The 10,816-nt window shown below is 38.8% G+C and overlaps 1 long non-coding RNA gene across 1 annotated transcript; it reads left to right on the top strand.

Annotated features, from left to right (window-relative positions):
• The first annotated feature begins 1,088 nt into the window (after positions 1 to 1,088).
• On the top strand, positions 1,089 to 10,571 carry LOC135298855 (uncharacterized). Its single transcript, XR_010360920.1, has 3 exons — positions 1,089 to 1,923; positions 5,255 to 5,336; positions 5,491 to 10,571. It is a non-coding gene; the product is annotated as an uncharacterized LOC135298855 (long non-coding RNA).
• Positions 10,572 to 10,816: the final 245 nt, after the last annotated feature.

Genomic DNA, 10,816 nt, shown 5'->3' with positions numbered 1-10,816 from the left:
GACATCTTCCCCTCCGTGTCCCCCCTCTGCCAGCCGCCAGTCCCTCTCCAAGCCCCGCAGTCGGGAAATGCAGCTAAAATTCCCGGATAATTTTCCAATGGGTGTTACAGGTATTAGCTGTGGCCACAGGGGGGTGATGGTTTTGGGTTCAAAAGTGGTGCTGTGTTTGCTGTTCTGCCCTCCCAGTTTAAGGATCTTTTTCCCCTGTCGGCTTTGAAGATGGTCTTCTCCACATTCATTCTGTGTCACCAAAGCTAGTTTTTCCCCTTATAATGCAGGGAAAAAGTGGAGCTGCTGATACAAGAAATATAAACACATATATATATATATACATTTAAGCACTTAATGAAGCATTGCTTAATGTTGGAAAAAAAATACCTTCTTTTCACCTACAGGATCTTATCCTTTGTATTAAAAGGCATAAATGATGTAAGAAATTGAGTGAAATTAAGAAAAAATTCTTAAAAATTCTTCATTCTGCTCATGCATCACAGATGATAGCACACTGTGCCAGCAGAGAAAGGCAGAGCCCAAGTGAATTGGGACAATCTGACTGCAAGGGGTGGGTGGCTCATTCTGACTACCAAAAAGACTCAGGATATTTTTCTTTGTTCAGAAAAAGACAAATGAGCAAACAATAAAAAGACAACCCAGTGCTTTAGCATATTAAAATAAATAAATAATTTCAGCTTTGGGATGTCTAAAGGAATCACTAGAACCAGAAAACACTCCTGAGATTGTGGATAAATAGAAAAGACACCTAAGGCCTTAAATACAGTAGCTGAATGGTTATTTTTGCCAAAAGTATCTAATCTTTGAGACTAAAGGAAAAACTCTTTTTCAGCTAAAGTTACTACCTGTTGGAAGACCAACTGTAGGTATAAACTATATTTATACATTGATAATTGATTTTATATACAGAAAGAGCAGTATGAATGCTCCTGGTGTTAATTGCACTTCAATTTGAGCATATTAATTACACTAATTAGAAAATCAGCATGATAAGTCTTATTAACAAAATATAGTAATGTTTTTATTTTTAATATTAGTTTAATACTAATATTTATTATGTTAAGTAAATAATAATTTTAAAAATTTGGTCTGAGCTCCAGAAAACTTCACGTATGGTAAAGTTAGCTATGACTACAGATGTTTAGCTGGAAGGGTTTCCTGGAAGTGCAACATTAGCAAATCTTCTCTTTTTAATCTGGCTGAAGGTCCAGTCAGTGCAACATTCAGTGCCCACTGTGGAACGAGCTTAGAATAGTGGTCAATAATGTTTCATACACCCTTTGGGAAATCAGAACAAAGGAAACCCATCTGGACCAGTTGTATAAGCACAAGGCTACAACAGAAGACAGTTGTATTGTGCAGAGCTAAACAAGAGATAGATACTCTTGGAAGAGATTAATTCTAGACTCAAATGAACTAAAAAAGCATCACCTGTGAAGAATATTATTGCTTGAAAGAGAGGTGCATCTGTTCATTGCCTAGAGGCACAAACAAGTAATATTGGTGGTCAAAAATCTGGTTATAGAAATGAAAATAATCATAGAGGGAGCAGCGAGGAAAGAGCCATGGCTTTTCAAGAAGTCTACATAGTACTGCAATTTGTGTGTGTACTTCTTAGTTCTGTAAGTCCTGCATTATTTTAATGGCAGTTAATGAACTCAATATATAAAAGTAAAAAAAAGCCAAATTATTTTTCATTCCATAATTTGCAACTCTTAAAGTAATCAGAGCATTAAATTTCAAAGATGAATAACTACAAAACAACCTCTGCTTTATTAAAAGAGCTTTACACTCTCCTCTGTTTCTTTTTACAATTCTAGTTTTTATACCTAATTGGAGACTGCTTTTTTTTTCCTTCATACAGAAGAAGACAAGAGAAATGGCTTCTGTAAGATACCTTCATTATTAAAGGTGAGTGGGATGAACCCTGTCCATGATGAAGAGTGAATCTGCTAAATGAATGGATGATCACACACTCAGGGAGGCTCCAGGGAGCTGGGTGAAGGTCACCAGCACATCATAGCTTGTCTTGCATTAGGCACTTTTCTCAAGATCTGTCTCCAAACATTACACAGGTTAAGTAGTTAAGGAAAAAAATATTTTAAAACAAGTTTAAAAAACAAAAAAATTCCAAAAACTCTTGCATGTAGTTTATTCAGCAAGTTAGATTGTTTAAACAGCTGAGCACTAGACTCAACAAAACAATATTGCCTCCCCTTATTTCAGCTTAAGCTTGTAAGGATCCAAGTAGCTGCAGTTAAATTCATTAGACATTTTGTACTGTTGAGTACCATCTTTTATTTGTATTAAGACAGAATGCAATTCAGGTCCCTAAAATGTAGGCATCATCCAGTCTGAAGCACCTGTTAGGGTCCCCCTGTAGCCAATGTCCTGTCCATTCCTTGGTTTCTCTGGCTCTGGAGCTGAGTGAAGCATCCATGCACACAGACATCCCACCTCCTCCAGGAGCAGATAAAGTGGTTGCACACAGAAGGGCACTTTCTGCTCTTAGCAGTACTCACAGTCTGTCATTTTCAGGCACTTTTGGCTGCTCAATTGCCCACTCATCATGAGCCTAACAAAGAGGCAGGGTACTTGTGTTCCCTGGGCAGAGCCAGATGTGCTCTCCTAGACCTCTTGCTGTTCTCTCTTTTCCTTTCTCAGTTGTTTTCATTTCACAGGTTTACTTCAGGTGTAATTGGGTTTTGCTCTCTTACTGCTGGAACACCAAGGAATGGAAGACATAGCAAAACCAGAATGAAATAGCTGTACAGGAATGAGACTACAAAGTTCTTTTTGTTTTTCTTTTTTTTTCTGTTTTCTCCTAAAAGGAGTTCCTACCAGGTAAAGTTTCAAGAAGAGAAACACCAGCCTACACAAAAAGTAATTAGGGCTACTCTGTGAAAAGACACATATCTTAGAAAATCTCATTTTAATGTGTAGAGAAACTGTAATTTGAGTTGTTCATAGACCCATGACTCTGGCTGTTTTGCTGTTGGCAGATCACTTACCCATGGTAGTTTTCTTTTGGAAAGACCAAAGGTACAATATTGCATGGCTGTGTCATGGTGTGGCACAGGTCTTGGATCAGGGCCTGCAACCCTCACCTGGAGAAACAGCATTGCTGACAAAGGACAGCTGGTGGATTATCTGGCTTTAACAACTCTGTGCAGATCACTACAGCTAGGAAGGCTGTAGTTTCTGTGGCCTCAAACCTGCCTTATATTTGGGCTAGCACAAATGTTTGTGCAGTCAGATGACAGGTAAGACTCTGGGAGCTGAAAAATAACCTTGCCAAAACCAAGGAAAAGATTTATTTTTCAGTCTTCTCAGTGCTGCAGAATATTCACAGAAAAGCTTGTGTTAGCACAAGGAAGCAGTGTGGAAACAAGCAACTGGGGAGAAGGGCAGGATTGCCTCTTTGGTGGCTGTGCTTGCTTCAGTAGGCTGCATGTGTCATTTGAAGTACAGCCAAAGGCTACTCATCTGAAAATGCTTTTGAGTCACTGCACAGCCCAGCTTGATTCTCTCTCCTTTGGAAAACACAACTCAGGTTGTCAGTGCTGTTGAAGAATCTAAAATTTGCAACGTTTCCCTGTCTATATCCTTACTTTGGGAGGTAACCTTGAGTAAATCTGAGGAGAAAACAATCAGGCTGGGTGACATGCCATCACTGTTGGTTATGTTAAAGTCTTTGTCAGCTAAAGTCTTTGCCAGCTTAGCACACAGAGAAACAGGATCCTTGGAGGTTTGGCTTTGCCTGCCAGTGCCGTTGAAATGAGAGCAGGTTTGTACACACCATGATTTGCTTTTGGCAGCTGCCTCTTAGAGCCATGAAATCTTGACTCCTTTCTCTTGCTGTAGATGTTTAGGTCAGGGTTATGTGGACATTTCCTCATTGAAGAGAAGGAACTGACACATAGACATTGATGTCGAGGGCTTGATGAAATATTTGCAGGAAAGCTGTGACATTAACTGTGTCATTAACACAGAAGTACTGTAAATATGGATGGGTTGATGTCTATCCACCACCAAAAAAAAAATTCACATGTACTGGTGGGATAAAAGCTTATATCTTCCTTTAGCTAGGCAGGTAATTTTTCTTGCTAGACTATAGAAGTACATGTTTAGACAGCTCTTTAGAGTATCACTGTTAAAGGGTGCTCACCACCCCTCTGTCCAGCCTGAGAGATTACCAGTATGGAAGGAAGAACATAGTGCTAGGAAGGTTTTACTGTATGACATTGTGACCAGACCAAAGGTTTCTGCTGATGTTAATCCCTGTTATCTTGTAGTATCAGCAATGAGCCAAGCAAGAAATGGCTGACATTAACTGGAGCCAGTCTAACCTGGTGGTCAGCAATATTCAGCAGATCCCTGCAGAAAGATTGCCATGGGTATGGAGGGTGTAAAACAGCTGCCTGACACAGAGCAAACTGCAATGGCAGCAGCAGCAGCAGCTGGGAAAGGCACTGCAGTACAAGCACTGCCAAGGTCTGAGACAGGCTGTAGACATTTATAATGAATTAGTCTGGGATGAAGAGATAAAGAAGACCTTGTAAAATCCCTTCAAGTCAGAGCAAACCACTCAAAGGGAAGCAGTACCTGCAAGGAGTGTAATCTTAGCAGGAAAAAAAAAAATCAAGGTCATTCTAACTTTGCAGCAAAGATTTTCTTGTTTCAAGAAAGGCAGCAAAATACTTTGTGAGTGAAGCATGTCAGAAAGGCTTTGACAAAAATTGTGAAAGGAAAAGGCTGTTTACCTTGAGCCAGTGAATAGGGAGAGGACTTATGAGGTCAGCATTCATTAGCTACATTTATGAAGGGTAAAGTAGGATCAAAAGTGACAGAATTACACAATTTATCATCACTTACCTATTATTAACAGTGGCAACTCCTGTGAAAGCTGGTGAGCATCATGGCCAATGAAAAATAAAGCACACACAAATACAGTGAGACAATAGGCAGAAGTAAGTGTACCCACAGAAGACTAAGCTTGAGCTGTATCCTCAGCTACCAACTAACCAAGATGGATATTTAATATTCTAGTCCAATAGTGATAATTTCCCTGTTACCTTGAGAGTTTATGGTTTAATTGTCTGAATATATAAAAGCATTCAAATCTAAAGATAAGGCATGGTATGGCCTCAGGGCATCTCCCCAAACATATGTTCTCAGTAAAAAGCAAAAATTCAAACTAAGTTTATGTTTCAGAGCCTGATTTGACACTTGATTCTTCCAGCATGTTCCAGCCATCAACCAAAATATATGACCTTCAGTTGTCTTCAAAACAACCAGTTCAGGAGCCTTACAGATTTCCAAAGGTAATAGAACTTTAATAAAAAATTAAATACATATTTGAGTGCTGCCAGATAAAGTGGTTGATGCTGAAGAGAGAAACTCACTCCTTCTTTCTTTGGAGGGAGGGTGTATTTTCATAGATGGGGACTTTCCAAGAGCTTTCTACTTCACACACAGGTGTGACATCTAAGAAGCCAGAAGAGTGCTGGGCTGGTGGATGCAGAACAAAAAAGAAACGTCCATCAGATGAGACACGTGCGTAGCTCTGAACTCATACCTGTTTCATGCTGGGTCAGTCACCATCAAGTACCACACCAACTGCCTCATGCCTGTTCAGTCAAGCCCCTCTTTGATCGTTTTGGGGTGTTCTTGCCTTAATTTGAAGTTGATTGGAAATAGGTGAGAAAAAGTGCTTTTGTTTGTCTGTGTATGTGGAGAATTACAGCCCTAGCAAGAGTCACCCTGGTGCCGAGCAGTGCAGCAGGATGTGTCTGAGAACCAGGCTGCAGAACAGCAGCAGAATGCTTCCCTTGAGAGGAGCACAGGGTAAGACAATGCTGTTCATTCAGTACAGAAAGAACCAGAGCAGGCTATGCTGAGAAAACTAGAAAATGTGAAATTATATAAAATTAGGTGTAAGTGTTAATCAAGAGCTAATTACCTTCTGTAAGCCACTGACTCACAGATGTTCTGAGCCTCACAAAAAGAGACAGAAATTTGTGAGGTAGCATCAACAGCATTACAAAACCTATGTTACTGTTTGTTGCATTTTATTGTAATTCATGTATTTTATTTTTTGGAAAGCAGACCTAGGGAAAACAAAGTGTGGCTACATTGGAGAGCTGCCAGCAGTTCCACTTTGTGACTGAGGTGGCTGGTGGCTGTGGCCAGTCTAAGGCTGCACAGAGAAATGCAAGTGTGGAGGCTTTTATTTGTCTTTTCTGTTTGAATGCTTTAAGTTTCAGGTAGAATCAAAGGAAATTTCAGCTCATGAAAAGGAACTGGACAACTGATAATGTGAGCTAATAGATCTGGAGAGGACCTCCAGTCATTTGGTGTTACAACTCTCCAGGATGAACCTTTTACTGTAGTGGTAATAAACACTGTTTTAATGCCACTCTGGTGAATTACCCTCATGTTCTGTAGGAAGACTATTCTGGAAGCTCAGACCCAGCACTGAAACCTCAAAACATTCAAGTGAAATTAATTTATAACTGGTTTGTGCCTGTTTGATTTGCTGCCAGTACAGTCCAGTAGTTTTAACAGCGTTTTCCATTTGTAGCAGCTACGATTCTGCAATTTTCCTGAGGAGAAATCCTACACTCTTCTAGGTTTCATTTTGCTAGCTAGATAAGTGATGCTCTTTCAAATTTTTTTGCTCGTAGGCTGCTTGCAGGCATGTAAAACTTCAAGCAAAAATACAGTGAAAACACTGAGAAAGAAAATTTCTATGCAGTGAGAGAGGAGTGGAAGGGGCTGTTTCAAAGGAAGTAAGAACAGAAGAGAAAAAGAAACAAAAATGTCTGGACAGAGTAGTATGAGGCAATGTGCAGCTGATAAACTTGGCTAAACCTGATTTCTTTTTGACCCACTTAAAAAAATAAAATAAAAAAGAAGAAATTTGTTGACATATAAATCATTCTTCATAAAATTGGTAGATGCAGAATTGTGAAGAACTGTTTCTTTTCATCTTTGAAGGAGTGATCTGCTTCTTCTGCGCCATTTTGAGAAAAGCAAATTTCCAAGTACTTGCTCAGAAGACTGCAGTGAAACAAAAAAAAAAAAAAAAGGTATAACTAGAAATAGTTGCTGTTTCTTTGTAGAAAACTATTGTCCTCTGCTTCACCATCATTCCTGTACTCACCTGCCATCCAGATGTGCTGATGACAAACTTGTGGCAGCAGACCCTGCTGGAGCTGATGGTGTCTTTTCTGATGTGATACCGGATTCATTTTTCATCCATAGAAAACCTGAAGTGCTTTCTTGATTGTATTCCATTGTTCAGAAGCAGGAAACAAAATAGCAAACTGATTTAGTACCAAGGCTTGTTGCTCTCTCATTGTTTGTGCTATGGCCAGACTACTCCACAGCAGGTCCCTCGAGTTTTCTGAAGATGTAATTTGGTGAAAGTGCATTAACTCATGCATTTGGGCTGCCAGGTCTGACAGTGATAAGTGGCAAAACTCTGTATGGCTCAAATTAAAAGCAGACAGACTGGGGTATGGGCTCAGACCCTCCTTGGTTTTCTGCATATCATGCTTGCAAAATTGTTGATATGGTCCTGTACTCAAGCTGTGCCTTCTCATCATGTGTTGTATTTGGATCAACAGGAAGGAGTTACCTGGGGGCTTTGTCATTGCTTGAAAACCAGAAGAAAAAGCAGAAAAAATGTGGGCATTTTCCTTTTTTTTTTTTTTTTTTGGTTTTTTTTTGGTTTTTTTTGAATGTGTCTTGATTAAGCAATAAAGGTTATAGAGGTCCTTCTAATCTTCAAATAAATGTCTGGGGAAAAATACATTAAAAAGAAATAAGAGGAGTCTTCAAATAATTTTTGAACAGACATGAGAACTACCTAAAATGCTTGCACAAGTGCAAAATAAAAAATAAGTCCATATTTGGAATAAAGATATCATGTAAATAGATCAATTTCACTCAGAGACTTAAATTTCTGGTTTTTACACAGAAGTTAACTGCCTCTTAAGCAAATTACATTTCCAGGCAGAAGGTGTGTCACAAATGTAAAACTAACCAAGTGCAATTTGCATTTTGAACAGGTAACATAAAAGAAAAATTGCATTTCAATGGCTTATTCAACCTTTGTCAGATCTTTTCTAGCTCTTTTGACAGCATCAATGTAATACCATTATTTTCTGCAAATGTGTTATTTTCCTCTGCAGTTATTACGAAGAGTTCACAAGAGAACAACAAAATCTGATCTGAATATGCCTTTTGCAGACAGTTTTATTCCACCATGAAGCTGCCTGCTGGGTGTAGATGGAAAAGTGTGAATTTTGCTCACAGTGTATATTGAGCTTCTGTGATTTACCACAAAACCCAGTAACTGCTTTTGTTTAACATATACTTAAAGACACGTCAAGGAGAGCAAAGAAAGCCATCCCAGCCTTTCTGCTCTGAGGAACAATACAAAATTCTTGACCATCCCTATGTGGGGAGAGGATTCCTAACCTGAACTCTTGGTTGAAGGAAATTGGTCATTTGGAGACAACCAGGCTGATGACAGCAAGAATGTCACACTAATCTGGCATTTACCTTTGATTTCAATTGCATTTGTCTGCTTATTCTCTTTATAGAATTTATAAATGTATGATCTTTATAAAATTTAATAGTAATAGTAATAATATTCTGATTGCTATTTATTTTAGTAAAAAAAGGATAATAAATCTTACACTAGGGGGATATTAAAAAGGATATTAGGAGATTATAGAATAATGATAAAGTAAAAGTTGCTGTTGCTCAGGCAGATATTAGCCATGCAAAGGAAATTGGAAGAGTCATAGAGGAAAAAAAGGAAAGGGGACAGTGGTGTAAAGAGATGGATTAAATTCAGCACAGTTGACATCAGTTTTCAGTGAAGATTGAAACAGAGGCATCTCTGACCTATAGAAATAAATAATTGAGCATTGAACTGGGTAAAATAGATTCTACAGGTTAAAAAAGAGGGGAATAGTATATTCTCTATCCCAGAGCTCTGGTTCAATGTGTCAAAGATTTAATTTTTTATTTTAAATAAACACTGAATAATGATGCCATAAATACCATGAGCATCAAAAAGCAAATTAATGTTTTTTTTTAAGGAGAAACATTAAAAAACAAATGGCATAAACATTGCATCCTGTCATCTGACCTCAGAATGCACAGAATTCTGAAACCTGACAGAGAAAAATAAAAGCCTTGAGCAGTGGTATATAGCAGATTGAAGCAAGATACATGTGTTTTTTTAGAGATGAGAAAGTAGAACAGTTTTCATCTACTGACACTTAGAGCACAGTATTTGATTTCTACCACCAGAAAAAAACCCACACTATTTAAACTGAGGGAGATAAGATGTAACAAAAAAAAAGAAAAAAAAAGGCAGATAAGCTGCTCAAAGGACATAAGGCAGTGGGTAGTCAGAAGACAGCCTGGCTGGAGAGGTAAAAAGGAAAAAGGAGCAGGTTTTGGGATGATGTGTGTGGGCCTTTATGCTTGTTCCAATGAGCTGCTGTCACATAACCTAACAATTATTGCTAAGCATTTGTTGCTGCATGACACGGAGCACATGTGTTTGTGTATTCCAGGTGCTCAGCACACAGAGATGCTCCCATAGCAGGTGGCATGGGTGGCCTCTCTGGTGGCAGTGCCACGACTGGCCACATGCATGCTCTTCAGGGAAGCCACACAGCTCAGTGGGATGTGCTGGCTGTGTCCAGAGCAATCTCTTAAGCTCAGAGCTACTTCTTGAGCTCTATGGAGAAGCTGAGGAATGTGAACCACCTCTGTGTCGAGACAGGGGAGACACAGGTGACTCTGGAACAGAGCAGGCCAGCACTGTCACCAGAACATGGAGTTAGACAAGATTGCAGGGTCCACACTCAGCATTTAAAGAAGTCTTTGTCTTTGCTGTTCAGCTGTTAGCATCTTTGGGTGACTGGTGTCCCTTGGCAAAATGAGATAAGCATCTCCCCAGGTGTTGTCCCTTTTCCACACATTACAACAAAGCATGAGATTTTCACTAATCACTTCACTTGGCTGAACAAGATGGTTCCAGTGTATGGCAAATGGAACATAACAAAGAAAGGATTCTGAAAAGCTATTAACACTGAGTCGAATTTTAAGAAATGTAAAAACAAGGAAAGGTGGACTGTTAATTTCATCTAAATGACTGGCCTGATTTCTAATCTAAAAATTTATTTTAACTCCATGTCATCATAATATTGCATTGATTAGCTCACTGAAATGTAATCTTATTAGTGGTTCAAAAGGTTGCATTTAATGTAGCTGATCATGCTAGTGCATCTCTGAGCAGTTCGTCCTTTATTGCTGTGGCTCCTAATGAACTGACTGTGCATTAAAATTCACCAAATAAAAGTTACTACCTAGCTTATTCTTATTTGTTCTAGTGTTCTGCACACACCAGTTTGTCCTTTAGTTGAAGTCTCATGTAAACTTTGTATTGCTGAAAAGCCACCAAACTCCTTATAGCATATGCTTTCTGTATGTCAGCATGTATTTGCAGTCTTCATAATTAACAACAAATAAACAAGCAGGTTTTCTTCCCATGGATACCAGTGTAGTTTGTTTCTGCACTCACTCTTGATTACCTGCTTGATGAAGAGTGCCTGACTTAGTCAGTAGTGTCACAGATCTATTTGCAGAAAGAAATTATAGCTGCAAGACAGGCTTTGCAGTGATTTCACTTTCTTTCAATGCTTATTTCTTATATTAATCCCTATTAAGACAAGTAATTGTTTACAGAGAGCAGCTTTAATAGCAGTGCTAAGTT

The sequence above is a fragment of the Passer domesticus genome, chromosome 4 (genome assembly GCF_036417665.1).
Source record: "Passer domesticus isolate bPasDom1 chromosome 4, bPasDom1.hap1, whole genome shotgun sequence".
Taxonomy (NCBI): Eukaryota; Metazoa; Chordata; class Aves; order Passeriformes; family Passeridae; genus Passer; species Passer domesticus.
Note: the sequence above shows the minus strand (reverse complement) of the source record. Positions and strands in the feature narration are given on the sequence as shown.